Genomic DNA, 13,627 nt, shown 5'->3' on the forward strand with positions numbered 1-13,627 from the left:
GAGAAAAGGACTGTGTGGAGTAGCTTTAGGGTGGCCAGCCACACTTGTTAAGTGCTCCAGTCTTGTGGTTCGCAAATGCTGCTCTGCAAAGCCCTAGGGTTCTCTGGTGGCTTCTCGGCAGCTACCACAGGGGAATGGGTGTGTACACCCATGGGTGTGAAAGTGTGATGTCCCCACCTTAACCAGCCAGCTCTGGTCTCTTGTGATTTCCTTTGGAGAAACGTTATGCAGCTTTGAAAAAATAAAAGGAAAGATTTTAAGTTCCCTGAACTAGATCAAACTCTCAATCTTAGAGAAAACAATCAGTGAAGTTGAGTGTCTACTCCAAGGTACTCAGCAAATGAGCGTCTTGGCTGGCCAGTCTGCTGACCCATCATTCAATCCAGGGCTAGTTCTCCTACCATACTCTCCCTACCCCTCACTGGGTTCAAGATGGGAGAATTCTTCTGTAGCCTGGTGGACAGAGGAAAACCTAGGCAAGCAGAAGTAATATTCCTGACACTTTTTAATTCTCTACTTCCCCAACAAGTGAAACTATTCACTGGCCTTGAGCCTCACACCTCATTGACCCCCATTACACACACATACGTACCCTCACATAACTCCTACATGGCTTGATCTCCAGAACCACCACCAATCCAGGGCATCATATTGGCAGGTAGGCAGGGCTGGCTGGTCAACCCCAAAGCAGAGCAGAGTATACTTGGTGGAGTTGACTCCTACAAGGCAGATGGAGATCCATCTGGAAGAAAAGCTCATCTCCCAGGAGAAGTCTTGGTCTTGCTTGGAGCCTGTGATCTCCTTGTTCTCCTTCCAGTGTGTTAATTCCATTTCTTCCCAAGTTAGATTTTTTAGGACATGGGCTATTTATAGCTCCTCCTAAGCCCTTTTCAGTCTGTTTCCTGTTCAAGTACTGCATTAGTCACCAGAAAGTGTCTCAGGCAATCTCTAAGTCCCTGCCTGATCTCAGCAACATGGGATAGGGACACTGGTGAGACTCAGGGTGGTCCTGGTGGGGAAGGGGGAAGCAGGGAGCAGGAGGCAGGAGGCTGAGCGAGGAGGCAGAGGGAGCATCTGTCGTCCCCTATCCCCTGTGACATGAAGCTCTGAGCCCTTTTGGCTTCCTAGAGTTTACTTAGCCCTTGGAGACACAGAAACTCTGCAGAGGCACCTCCATTTGGCTGCATATTTTTGCCATTACTTGATGACCTATTTGCATGCAGCTCCTTGTAGAGAATTTCCTCCCAAGCCATATACGGTGATTTCATCGCACCACAAACTGAGGATTCTATTTGCAGTCAGTGATAGAGGCTCCTTCCTGACTCCCTCCTGCCTGTCCCTACATCTCTCTTTCTACTATAGCCTGCCTAGGCTGCTCTGAGCTTTCTCCAAGCTCAGGTCTCACCAAGCATGTTTTGTCCCAGGAACTTAACCACCTTCATCAGAGTGAAGGGCCCCTGTTCGGAGGTGACCTTTTGTATTCTCAGGCCCAGAAGCAGTGACCTCTGATGCCAAGGGGAGGGAGAGGCAACTTCAGGCAAGGGAGTAGGTGAAAGGGCTGCAACCAAGCCCCTCGCACCTCCTCACCTACCCCTGCTTTTGTTCTGTGGGATGCACACCCTGGGCCAGGAGGACTATATCAAGGGATCCATTGCTAAAAATCTTCAGCAGGTCACCAACATCTGATGGCAGCCCCTGGCCACCTTGAGCACTTTGATCAACCTCTACAAATCCTTAGAGAGGGAGTTGAGTACAGGTTTCTGACTCTTGTCCTCTGCTGGGGACAAAAGAGGGAAAGCTAAGAGAGGTGTCAGAGCTGCTTGCATAGCAAATCATCAGGTGGCCAGCATCCCACAGACTATGTAATCTTTCCAACTGTAGCTCCACGCTTTCCCAAGCCCCAAACCAGGGAGTGCCTATGCCTTGAACAGAGCTCCCAAGGGCTTCAGAGATCATTCCCTCTATGCTCTCCTCAGGGACAGTGGCCTCAGCCTCGGGGTGTAAAAGGCTACCTAACACCAGCTGGTCACTGAGCACCACTTTGTGCCAGGCTGCCTGCCAAGTGCTATGGAGACAAACACCCCAAATGCTCAGAAACAGCCTTGGTGAGAAGGTGCTTGAGCTAAATGTGACCCTCCTGTCTCACGCAGAGAGCTAGCATGCATGCCAGTGCCCTGAGCAGAGGAGGAGGATGAGGATGAATGCAAACATGAGACACGCACGCCAGGTGCCAGCCCGGGCCCAGGCATATCAGGGCTGCTCCTGAGTTATGATGCACATCAGCAATCTGGCACCACTATTTTTATTTCCGTTCAAATTCCATCCTAGGAAATTTATTACAGACTATCTCCCCACAGAGCATGCTCAGCTTACATCTTTGGGAGTGCAAGAGCCCAGAAGATGCAGTCAGGGACAGCTGAAATCAGACTTAGCCAAGGATGGGACTGTGTCTGCCAGAGCTGAGGCCTGGGGACTGATTTCCAGGGGGTGGGCGATCCAGGAGCAGGGTGAGATGTCCCTCTTCTGGGACCATGACAACAGACTCTGGAGCAGAGAGCATCAGAGTTGAGACCCTTACCCAAGCTCCTCTTAAAATAAAGCTCTAAGGTGCCTGGGTGGCTCAGTGGTTGAGCGTCTACCTTTGGCTCGGGTCATGGTCCCAAGGTCCTGGGATCGAGTCCTACATCAGACTCCCCGTGGGGAGCCTACTTCTCCCTCTGCCTGTGTCTCTGCCTCTCTCTCTCTCTCTCTCTCTCTCTCTCTCTCTGTCTCTCATGAATAAATAAATAAAAATCTTTAAAAAAATAATAATAACTACAAAGCAAACCACTCCCATCAAAAAGTGCAACACTTCCAGCACTCTAAAGCCCCTTGCATATCCCTATCTGATCAGACTCTCCTCTCCCTTAGGCTTCTGTGGCATCTACTTCCTTCTCTTTAGTTATACCACCTGAGTTTGCATCCTTAAATAAAATAGTTTTGTTTTGCTTGTTTTGAGGTTTAAATGAATAGACTCATAGTTGGGTTCTTGGTGTGTCTGGCTTCTTTTGCTCAGTTCTGTTTACGAGACTCATCCATGTTGTTCTGTGTAGCTACAGCCCATCCACTCTTCCTGGCAATATAATATTCCACTGCATGGCTACGCCGTATTTTGTTGCTTTTGCTCCTGATGAGTGTTTGGGTTGTCTCCAGGCTTGGACTACTATATGTAATACTGCCATGAGCATTCTAAGTGTGTGTGTCCTGGTACAAATGTGCATGCATTTCTCCAGGCTTCTTATCTAGGAGTGGAATTACTAGGTCATGGGATGTGCATGTCTTCCCCCTTATGAGATAACAGCCAATGGTTTTCCAAGTTGTTGTACCACTTCTTCCTCTCTCTGGCTCAATTGTAGCAGCTATGCTGAGGGGAGGAGATCACAGGTTCAGAATTGTGAGTCCCCCAGAGATGCTTCAGGAGGAAGAACTTCTGTAGAGAAATCAATCTGCGTGTGTCTTTGTTTCTTTTCCTGCATCACTATTGGAGCCTGTCAGCCCCTGCCTCACTGTCCCTGCTTCTGTGACTGGAGCTCCCCATAGTGAGCCCACTATCCTCCCACCTCAGGCTCACTCTATGGTGGTGGCCAGGCTAATCTGGTCAAGGACATGGTAGGCAGTTGTCAGCTGAAGGTTAGTTAGTCCAAGGGCAGTGGGACCCCAGCCATCAGACAGGAAGCCAGAAGAGAGTATACATGGTGGAGGCTTGAACAGGGCTGATGGCAGGATGGCATTGTCATGTCTGGGACCTGACAAACAGGGAAGAGGAGATATTAGGACCCTCACTAGGCCCAGAGACCTGGGGCAGAGCCAGGACTGGCTTCAGCACAGCACATCACTTGTGAGTCTTTATACTGCAGCAAAAACCAACTGGAATACTCTTAAACAGGATAATTTACTGGCTTATAACAGGTGATTATGATAGGCCTGCCTTCAAGAGAAGCTTAACCAAGAGGACTAAGATAGAGCTCCACAGAAAAGATAAAATTCCAGAACAGGAATAAAAATCAGCCACCCACACTGAGGCCGGGTCTCAGCAGGATCTATAATGTGGGGCAAGTCAGGGAGAAGTCCCCTGTGTCTGGATACAGTGAGTGCCCCCATAGTGTTCCTAGTACCTAGTGAACCACTGACACTAGGGAGCTTGGCATCCCCACACAACCCTACAGAGGCATGTTTGCATCCTCGGATTTCTGAAAAAAAAAAAAGAAAGAAAGAAAGAAAAAAGAATGTATTCTGAGCATCTGGGAGGACACTCTCAGAGAGGAAAGGAAAACTGAATGTTTGTACTAGACGCGAAAATTTTGAATATTTTTTCTATACTAGAAATAGGGACCCAGGGTTTGAGTTAAGATTTGGCACTACTTCCAGGTAAGTGAGGAAACTGGGATTCTAACATGTGGTCAGAATTTCTGGGACATTTCTGTGATGTGTGAGATCAAAAGGAGAAAATATCTGAGCTCGGGGCTGTCTTGGAAATCTCAGAGGTATAGTAACTGCATTGATTTTTAATAATATTTATTCGTTTTTTTTAATACAGAAAAAAAAAAGTAAAAACCAATTGGCCCAAAATCCCACTGATGAGATAACCTCTTCCGCGTTTTTCAAAAATAACACCTCTGCCTTCCATTTATATGGAAAGGTAGAAAATGCAAAAGCAAAATCCTTTTCTTTTGCTCCCCCTTCTCACAGGGACCTACTAATCAGAGTTTCTTATGTGCTTTCCAGAAACTTATTTCTTCAGCAATCAGACCCAGAATAAAGGAGGGTTGGATAATTGCTCTGTTCCACCTAAATGAGGGGAGACCCAAAGCAATCCAGGCTCCCTCTCTGGCGAGCCCCCCTGCCTTGGCTCTGGGACGGTGCAGAATGGCAGGGCTACACTGACCCTACTCTCCCCACTCCAGCCCTACCCCTACCAGGGCACCCCTCCTGAGGAAGCTCACAGCAGGGGAATATTTACTGAATGAGAACGCCCTGAAGGGAAAGATTTTTCTACTGATTATATGTCTGGCGCCCTAGAACATCTTCTATTTTTTCCATGGTGATTCATTCAGGGATCATGAGAGACAGGCTGCTGGGAAAGATGCCGCTGCCTGCCCAAGCTTTGATCAGGGTTATACAGTCTTGTGCTGATTTACACTTGGGATCCCCCTCACTTCCCCTTGGCCACTTATCCCCACAACCTAGGGAAGAAGATCCTATAGTGCCTGCGGGTTACATGAGCATGAAATCCTTTCTTCTTAAACATTAAGTCATAGGATATGCCTTTGCTTGCATGACACCAGACCTGGAAGAAAGTGGGAGATTCTCAAAAATTCTCATTTATTCATATCACATAATCACTCAGAGTTTGCCGTATATACCTTTAATACCTCTGTATTAGGTTTTTAAAAATAGTCAACTTTTCCTGAGGCTGAAAAAGAGAGAAAGGCAGCTCAGCCGTAAGGACAGCAGGCTCAGAGGTGTAAATGTCTGGGGCTAAATGCCAAGGACTCCTTGAAACTAGATTCTAGAGTAAGTGAAGGCCAATATCAAGGACCAGGTTGGAAAGGTAAATAAATGAGAGCCAAAAAAAAAAAAAAGGAAAAATAAAAAATATAAACATAAATATAAATAAATAAATAAATAAATAAAATAAATGGGAGCCAGATGCTGAAGGAGCTTAAATCCTAAGATCATCAATTTAGACTTTATTTTAAATGCTGATGGAGGAGCACCTGGGTAGCTCAGTCAGTTAAGCGTCTGCCTTTGGCTCACTCGGGTCATGATTCCCAGGGTCCTGGGATGGAGCCCTGCACCAGGCTCCCTGTTTGGTGGGAAGTCTGCTTCTCCCTCTGCCCCTGCCCGCCTCCCGTTCATGCTCTCATGCTCACTCTCTCAAATAAATACGATCTTTAAAAAAAAAAAGAAAGAAAGAAAAAACCTGATGGAAACCTTTGTGGGTATTGAGTAGGAGAATAGAATCATCCGGGGACCTAGCAGAAAGAAGTGGCACACTCAAAGGGGGATAATTTAAAGCGTGTTAAGTGAAGGGATTATTTACTAAGGTTTGGCGGCACGTAGTAAAACCACAAGGTATGATCCTGTGCCTGCAGCAAAGCAGCATCAGTGCTGTTAGGTAGGAAGGGGCGAGGGGAAGGAGAGAGTCATGCACAAGCCACCTCGAGAGGAGCTCTGGCCTTTGGTTAGGGTGACTTCACAGCGAGGGGGCCAGGGTATAAACCCTCAACCTCACTGTCCTCCCCTTATGACTTCGTGCTGGTACTCCCCATTTGCTAAAACCAACCGGAAGCCAAAAGCCAGAAGCCAAGGAAGGGCATTGTCGTGGTCCCCACAGGTCAGCCACCCAGGGCAAGAGAAGACGGAGCGGATTTGCAGGGGCAGGTGGCAGGCGTCCTGCACAGGAGTGGTGTCATGAAGTGAGCAGTTCAACAAGGCCTATCTTGGGCAGAACGGAGGGCGAATCAGATACAGGGGGACAGGAGGAGAGTGCAAGGGTCTGAACTAACGTGGGTCATGGACATAGGGAGGAAGAGAAACGTTCAAGCAATATTGAGGATGTAGAATGGTCATAACCTGTTGTCGGGAAAAACTAGGACAAGGGAGGCCTCTAGAGTAGCCTGGGTACCTGAGTGCATGGTGACCCCATTACCTAGGAGAGGACAAAAGTCTAAGGGAAGGTGCTGCTGCTGGACAAAAAGAAATCACTCTTTTCTGGCTGTCAAGGGCAACCACGGCCAGGACAGATGGCCTCCTGTGTCCTTGCTCTGGGCAGAAGTACAACGGCTTCTGGCATCCTTCCCCTCCCGTCTCCGGACATTTCTGCTCCCAAACACCAACTTCCACAGGGGTCTGACCTCCTCAAAGTGTCCAGGCTGCAAAGTGATTTCTCTGTTTTCACTGCTGTCCCTTTTCTACTAGTCAAAGAAAATCCAGTCCTCCTTAAAGGGGTGGGGGTGGAGGGAGACCGTGAAAAGTGCCTGATTGCTAGCTCTCTGTGGAGATACATGCACATTTTTAAAAAGGATCTACTGAATTGAATTTCTAATTAACAGACTACAAGGGGGAGATTCTTAGTTTTAACTCTGGACCCTCCCAGGGCACCCAGAAGCCCCAACTGAGCACAGTCCCCCATCTCCTCGGAAGAATACAGGTAAGCAACTTAGTGCCTACTCAACCCCTAATCTGCATTACATAATACTCAGGACTTTCAATGGTGTGTGTAGATTTTAAGTTTGGCTCCTAAGAAGTGTGTGATATGTTTAGGTGTAGGGTAGAGCTAAACATACCCTAAAACAACAAGGCCACTTCAGGGAGCTTTGCAAGCAGGGTCTCCAGGAATGCCCTCTCCCTCCCCGCAGTGAAACCCAGTTGTCCTACCCACAGAGAGCTGTCCTCATGGGGAGACAGCTCCCTCACCACCTCCCCTCCCACTGCCGCACATGGCACAGAGGGGTTGGAAGGTGGGAGTGTGGGAGGCCATGTTGCTAGGCAACTGGCTGCCGTCCTGCAGTTGCCCTGGTGACAACGGTTTGTGTGTACAAGGGGGTGCTCCTGGGTCCTTGCTGAGTGTCTGCATATGCAGGCTGGACTTCTTCACCATGATGCATTCCTGGAAACCATGTCATAATGTGGTTTGTCAAAGTTTCTCAGAGGAACAGCATTTGTTCTCCGTAAGGGGTTGCGTTCCTGACTAAAGACGCAGCCAGAGATAAATCATAACTGTGATCAACAATCTGTCATAAGCAGAAGGCACAAGTGCCCAAATATCCTCAATGAGTTCTAGGGCTAAAATTATGCTCCAAACCTCACCACGAAGCTATCACTTGACTCCACATGAGGCCCTATGTGCCTTGTTCATTCATTCCCTCATTCCTTGACATGAAGGCTGTAGGGGTCATTGTGGTTCGCTCCTAACCTCAAATCTGTTTCAGATGATTAGTCTTCTGAGCCAATGTTATGAGTTGTAAGTCCTTGGAAAAGAGACGTCCTAATCCCTACTACCTCAGAATGTGACCTATTTGGAAGTAGGATCTTTACAGAGATCATCAAGCTGAAATGAGATCATCAAGGTAGATTTTTTTTTTTTTTATCAAGGTAGATCTTAATACGGTATGACTGGTGTCTTTATAAAAAGGGGAAATTTGAACAGACATGCGCAGAGGAAAGAGGATGTAAAAAGACACAAGGAGAAGACCACATGAAGACAGAGGATTGGAATGATGAATCCACAGGCCAAGGAATGCCAAGAATATCAGGCAAACCACCAGAGGCTCGGAAGAGGCAAGGAGGATTGCTCTACAGCTTTTGAAGGGAGCAGGGCCCTGCTGACCTTGACTTCAGACTTCTGGCCTACGAGACAATACATCTCTGTTGCTCTAAGAGGCCCAACATGAGCACTTTCTTTCAGCAGCCCTGAGGAACTAATATGGCCAACCATGGTGATCCTACCCTCTTAGCCCAAGGAACAGTAAGAGGAAGACTGCTGGGCTGTTTCTGAGAAGGTTCCACTTTTCCCTCTGCATGTGACTCTAAGGAACTGCTGTAGCCACCATACCTTGAGCCTGAAGGACAAAGCCCCTATGGAGGAAGGCAGAGAGTACATGCCAATGGCTGGGGACAGATGACCTACTGAGCTGCCATTTCAGCCAAGCCACAGTGTGCCTGCTCTCTGCACATTTTGTTATGTGAGATGGTGCAGTTCCCTGAGGTTTAAGGCAGAAGGTAAAGCCGAGGAGTGCCTGGGTGGCTCAGTCGGTTGAGCATCTGACTTTGAACTCAGGTCATAATCTCAGGTCATAGGATCATTGGGCTCTGTGCCCAGTGCAGAGTTGGCTTGGGGTTCTCCTCCCTTCTCCCTCTGACCCTCCAACTTGTGCTCCCTAAAATAAATGGATAAATCCTTAAAAAAAAAAAAAAAAGGTGAAGCAGAGTCTCCTGACACGTGTCCTCCATGTGGGGATCGACTGCCAGCCCAGCACTTCTCCCTGCCACCTCCTCATACTGATTGAGGCTCCAGCTCCTTCCATCTGCTAATCTGCATCTCTGTACTGACTGTGGTAGATCATTTGCAAGGATGGCTGTGGTAGTTCCTCCTCACCACCTTGCACTTCCCAATCTGACTTTGCTGCCCCAACAGCATGAGGTGGTGTTGATCTCTCCAGCCCTTAAATCCAGGCTTGGCCATGTGACCTCACCTGCCCTGCCCAGTGAGATACACGTGGAGGCTTCAGACACACTTGTGAAGTCAGGCCTGCTCCTGGGGCCGCAGCTGGAAACCTGAGGTCATGATGCCAGTGGACCTTTCCTTCTGGAAAGGCCATGTGGAGAGGAACTGACGCTCTCCAGCCGATAGTCAGAATGAATTGCCAGCTCTGTGAGTAAAGCTTTCTCAGATCATCCAGCCTTAGTCAACTGCCCATAACTGCAGCCACATGAATGATCCCAGGTGAGACCAGCAGAAGCTCCACTAAGCTGAGCCCAGCCTGAATGGCTGATCCATAGAACCACAAGCAAATAAAATGGCTATTGTTTCAAGTCACCATGTTTTGAGCTGATTTGTTACATAGCAATAGCTGACTAATGCACTGGCAGACGATTCCCCACACTGGCCCCACCCTCTCAGGCTCATTCAGAGGCCAGGCACAGCGTTGAGGCACTATGGATACAATCAAGAGAAAGAACAGACCTGGCCTCTCCTCTTTTATGATCCATGTGCCAGGCACTGTGCCAAGGGCCTTAGAGGTGTCAAGCCAGATGAGAGTGTTAGTTATTACTACTCCCTTCCTGCTGAGGAAACCAAATATCAGGGAAAGTAAAGAAATTTCCAGCTGCAGCAGATTGTATTTTCCAGAACTGGCTGCAACAGTATCTGCCCTCTGATACGCTGTGCTAGGACCCTGCCACCCTCCCACCGAGAGGCAGAACCTAATTCCCCTCCTGAACCCAGGGAGGCCTGTGATTTGATTATGACCCAATAGCATGCAGCAGGAGTGATGCTGCGTGACTTCTAAGGCAAGATCATAAAAGAAGCTGCAGGTTCCACTTTATGAGCTGGGGCACTTGCCTTTGAAGCCCTGAGCTTCTGTGCAAGGCTGCCGTGCTCTGAGGAATCCCAGGACACATGGCCAGGCCCCATGTGGTGTTCCAGCTGACAAGTCCCACTAGGATCCAGCTGACAGCCACCCCTATCAGACTCCAGATGATTCTAGCCCCCAAATGTTGAAGCATCCCAGCCTTTGAATCTTCTCCCTTGAGGCCCAGAAATGATAAATCAGAGACAACCTGTCCTCACTGTGCCCTGTCCACTGCATGGAATACATGAGCATAATACAATGACAGGCTCATACCACGGAGTTTTGGGGTAGTTTGCCTCCCAGCAATAGTGAGGCACCCAAGGTCACACAGCTAGAGAGCAGGAAGGGAAATGAGGTTGGACTTTGAAACCTGGCAGTCTGACTCCAGAGCCTGAGCTCTTCACCACCACCCCTTCCACCTCCGTGAGCCTTTCACTCCCATGCTCCTCAGCTTCCTCCCCGAAATGGAAGCGTGGCTCCCCTGACACTACCCCGCTCCCCACTCAAAGAGCAACAAGGAAAGGAACAGGCTTGCTTCTCACTCTGCTGCTTCCAGGCCACCACTGCCCACTTGGAAGTCCAGGCCCTCTCTTACCTTGGCTAAATGACAACACCCTCTCAACCTTGAGGACACAACCTGCTTTCTTTGATGACTTCAGTTCCTGCTTCAGAGGTTTGCTTTGTTCCGCATCGAACGCCACGTGAAAATGCACTTATGTGAACCTACTATGTATGGGTCAGGCATGTGGTAGGGAGACAAAGTGGAAGGAGCTCTGTATTCATTTCCTATTGCTCTTAAACAAATTGCTACAAACTTAGTGGTTTAAAACAATACAAATTTATTATGTAATAATCTTGGAGATCTGAAGCTGACAATAGATTTCATTGGGCTACAATCAAGGCGCCTGCAGGGCTGCCTTCCTTCCGGAGGGCTTAGGAGAGAGTCTCTTCCCTTCCTCTTCCAGCTTCTAGAAGCTGCCTGTATTTCAGGCCTTGTAGTTCCTTTTCCATCTTCAAAGCCAGCAGTGCAGCCTCTCCAGATCTCTCTCTCTGACCGCTCTGACTCTCCCTTCCCTTTATAAGGATCCTTGTGATTATACTGGGCCCCCCAGATTGTCCAGGAAGATCTCCCTATCTCAAGATTCTTACTCACATCTGCAAAGTCTCTTTTGCATGTAAGGTAACATATGCCCAGGGCCTGAGGATTAGGACACAGACACCTTTGGGAGGCCATCATCCCGCTTACCAAGAGCTCTTTGATGGAGCTCATGCTTGAGTGAGGTTATATATTTATAGCAGAAACTGCCTCTCCTCACCAATTATTCATCTTTTCTTCTTACTAGATACACATATCCTTTCCTTGTATTCAGGTGTGATGACCATGCAGTTGAGTTATGGCCAGTGGGGTGTAAACAGAAGTGATAAAGTGATGGGCACAACTGCAGGCCTACCGTGTATGAACCCTCTTACAGGCTTGGACACAGAACCCCCAACAGGCTCCTACTTTTCTCATCCATGAGCTAAAGTGAAGAGGAATCCAAAGACCCAGAGGAAGATGGAGCCACATGGGGGAAGAAGTCAGGGTCCCCGAGTGACAATGGCACAGTATCCCGGCTGACCCACAATGTATTCTCACATAAATTAAGACATTGACGTTGAAGTCTGTTTGTTTGTTTTGTTTTGTTTTTGTTTTTGTTTTTTTGGTTTTTTGTTTTTGTTTTTGTTTTTGTTTTTGTTTTAAAGTTTGTTTGTAACAGCATTTGCCTACGCTGGCAATATACAAGCACAGAAATGTACTTTAAACGAATCTGTATAAATGTATTTCATAAATTTTTTAAGTAAATATATAACATTTACTTCTTAAAATAAATTGATCTATGACATAGACTTTATAGGAACAAGAAGGTCACTTAATAAACAACAATAACAACAAAACAAAATCAGAGATTATGCCTCTCAGCTACAGAAAGAAATTGGACGTATTTCTGTGTTGTATGGACTGCACAACATTGAGGAATCCTGATTAAAACCCATGACTGCAAATGGTAACGAGTATATTTTAACCTAGTGTAATCTGCACAAACTCTTCAATAAATGGAGATCACCAGAAAATCTTGGTTCTGAGACTAGCACAGAAGCTAGTTAACTTGGAAACAGGAGTTAATGTTTTGGGTAACTTCTACATTGACTCATTTATGTGTTGTTTACTTTCAAAAGGAGAAAAGACAATTTACCCAAAACCCTGCAGGACCAATAAAACCAAAACCAGGCAAACATGAACAGGAACCCAGTGATCAAACAACTGGAGCTAGGAATTTCATGGGCTGAGAAGCAAGGGAATGTGTGTGTGTTGGGGTGGGGGGCAGTGCATGCACACACATGATAGGGAGCCAGGGAAAGGGGTGGTCAATAAGAGCCTGCTATCTTGGAAACATGTGACCAAATTTCCAAAATGGTCCATCTGGGCATATGTCCAAAGAGACCCACATCTAGATGACCATGTGGCTGGCCAGAATGAAAGCTGAGGGTTCCTGCAATTGCTTATCAGTGAACAGGCCCTGGGGCCCCTAGCCCTGGTGTACACAAACATTGCAGGGGGAGAACCTGCAACCTCAGAGCAGTTACTTCTATAGTCAGTATCTTACCTGAGATACACTATAGGAAATTGGTTCTGTGGCCTCATCAGGATTGGGGGAAAGGTGAGTTCCGAGGACCCCCTGTTTCCTCTGGCACAAAAAGACATGGAAGGTTCTGGAAGCCCAGCCAACATGTGGCCCCACTGTGGCACCCAGGATTGCAGGAGAAGGCAACTGTCGCAGATTGGCCTGGGCTGCCCACACCGGGAAGGACCTGCTGGGGGTGGGGAAGGACACTCACTGCCCAAGCACAAATTCTGCGCCCTGCCCTTTACATACAGTTCAGGTGAACAACCCTGTGTGGTGGGTCCTTTTAATCCCCAATTTAGAGGTGGGGGGATAGTGTCTTAGCAAGATTAGAAAATCAGCCCCAGGAGCGCACAGCCATTCACAGCAGATGGCATCCAAGGGGAGCTGGGTCCGTGTGCTCAGACACCTGCCGGAGGGCTCCAGCTGCACACCACAACTGTCGAATCCCTTTTTTCTTGTTTCAAAGTCTCTGACTAAAATAGACCAGAAGAGGGAGGCATTATGGCCCTCAGTGCCACAATTAAAGCTATAAATGTAACCAGGGGCAAAAAACGCTGACCTCGGCTGGCAGTGAGCGAAACAGGGAGCTGCAAAGCCAGGGTACACGGTGTGCACAGGTGGTACTCGCCCCTGGCCCCAGGGCAGCGGGCACAATGTGCTCCCATCTTCCTTACCTCTTGGGCCTCGGATTTCACGGGCTCAGTGGCACAGACCTGCTGGAACAGCGAGAGGGCCCTCAGAACATTCTGAACCGCTCATTGTGTACACAACACCGGCTGCTATGAGCGTCCCCCGGTTCATTACCCTGTACCGGCCCGCATCAGAAGTGGGGAGACTGAGGCACCA

The 13,627-nt window shown here is 48.1% G+C and overlaps 1 long non-coding RNA gene across 1 annotated transcript in view; it reads left to right on the forward strand.

The window, feature by feature from the left end:
* LOC121476356 overlaps positions 1-11,689 on the forward strand; it is a 34,410-nt gene extending 22,721 nt beyond the window's left edge. Inside the window, exons 2-3 of the long non-coding RNA XR_005983926.1 lie at positions 7,095-7,192; positions 11,588-11,689. This is a non-coding gene — a long non-coding RNA (uncharacterized LOC121476356). The remainder of the gene's footprint in view (positions 1-7,094; positions 7,193-11,587) is intronic.
* Positions 11,690-13,627: the final 1,938 nt, after the last annotated feature.

The sequence above is a fragment of the Vulpes lagopus genome, chromosome 15, assembly GCF_018345385.1.
Source record: "Vulpes lagopus strain Blue_001 chromosome 15, ASM1834538v1, whole genome shotgun sequence".
NCBI lineage: Eukaryota > Metazoa > Chordata > Mammalia > Carnivora > Canidae > Vulpes > Vulpes lagopus.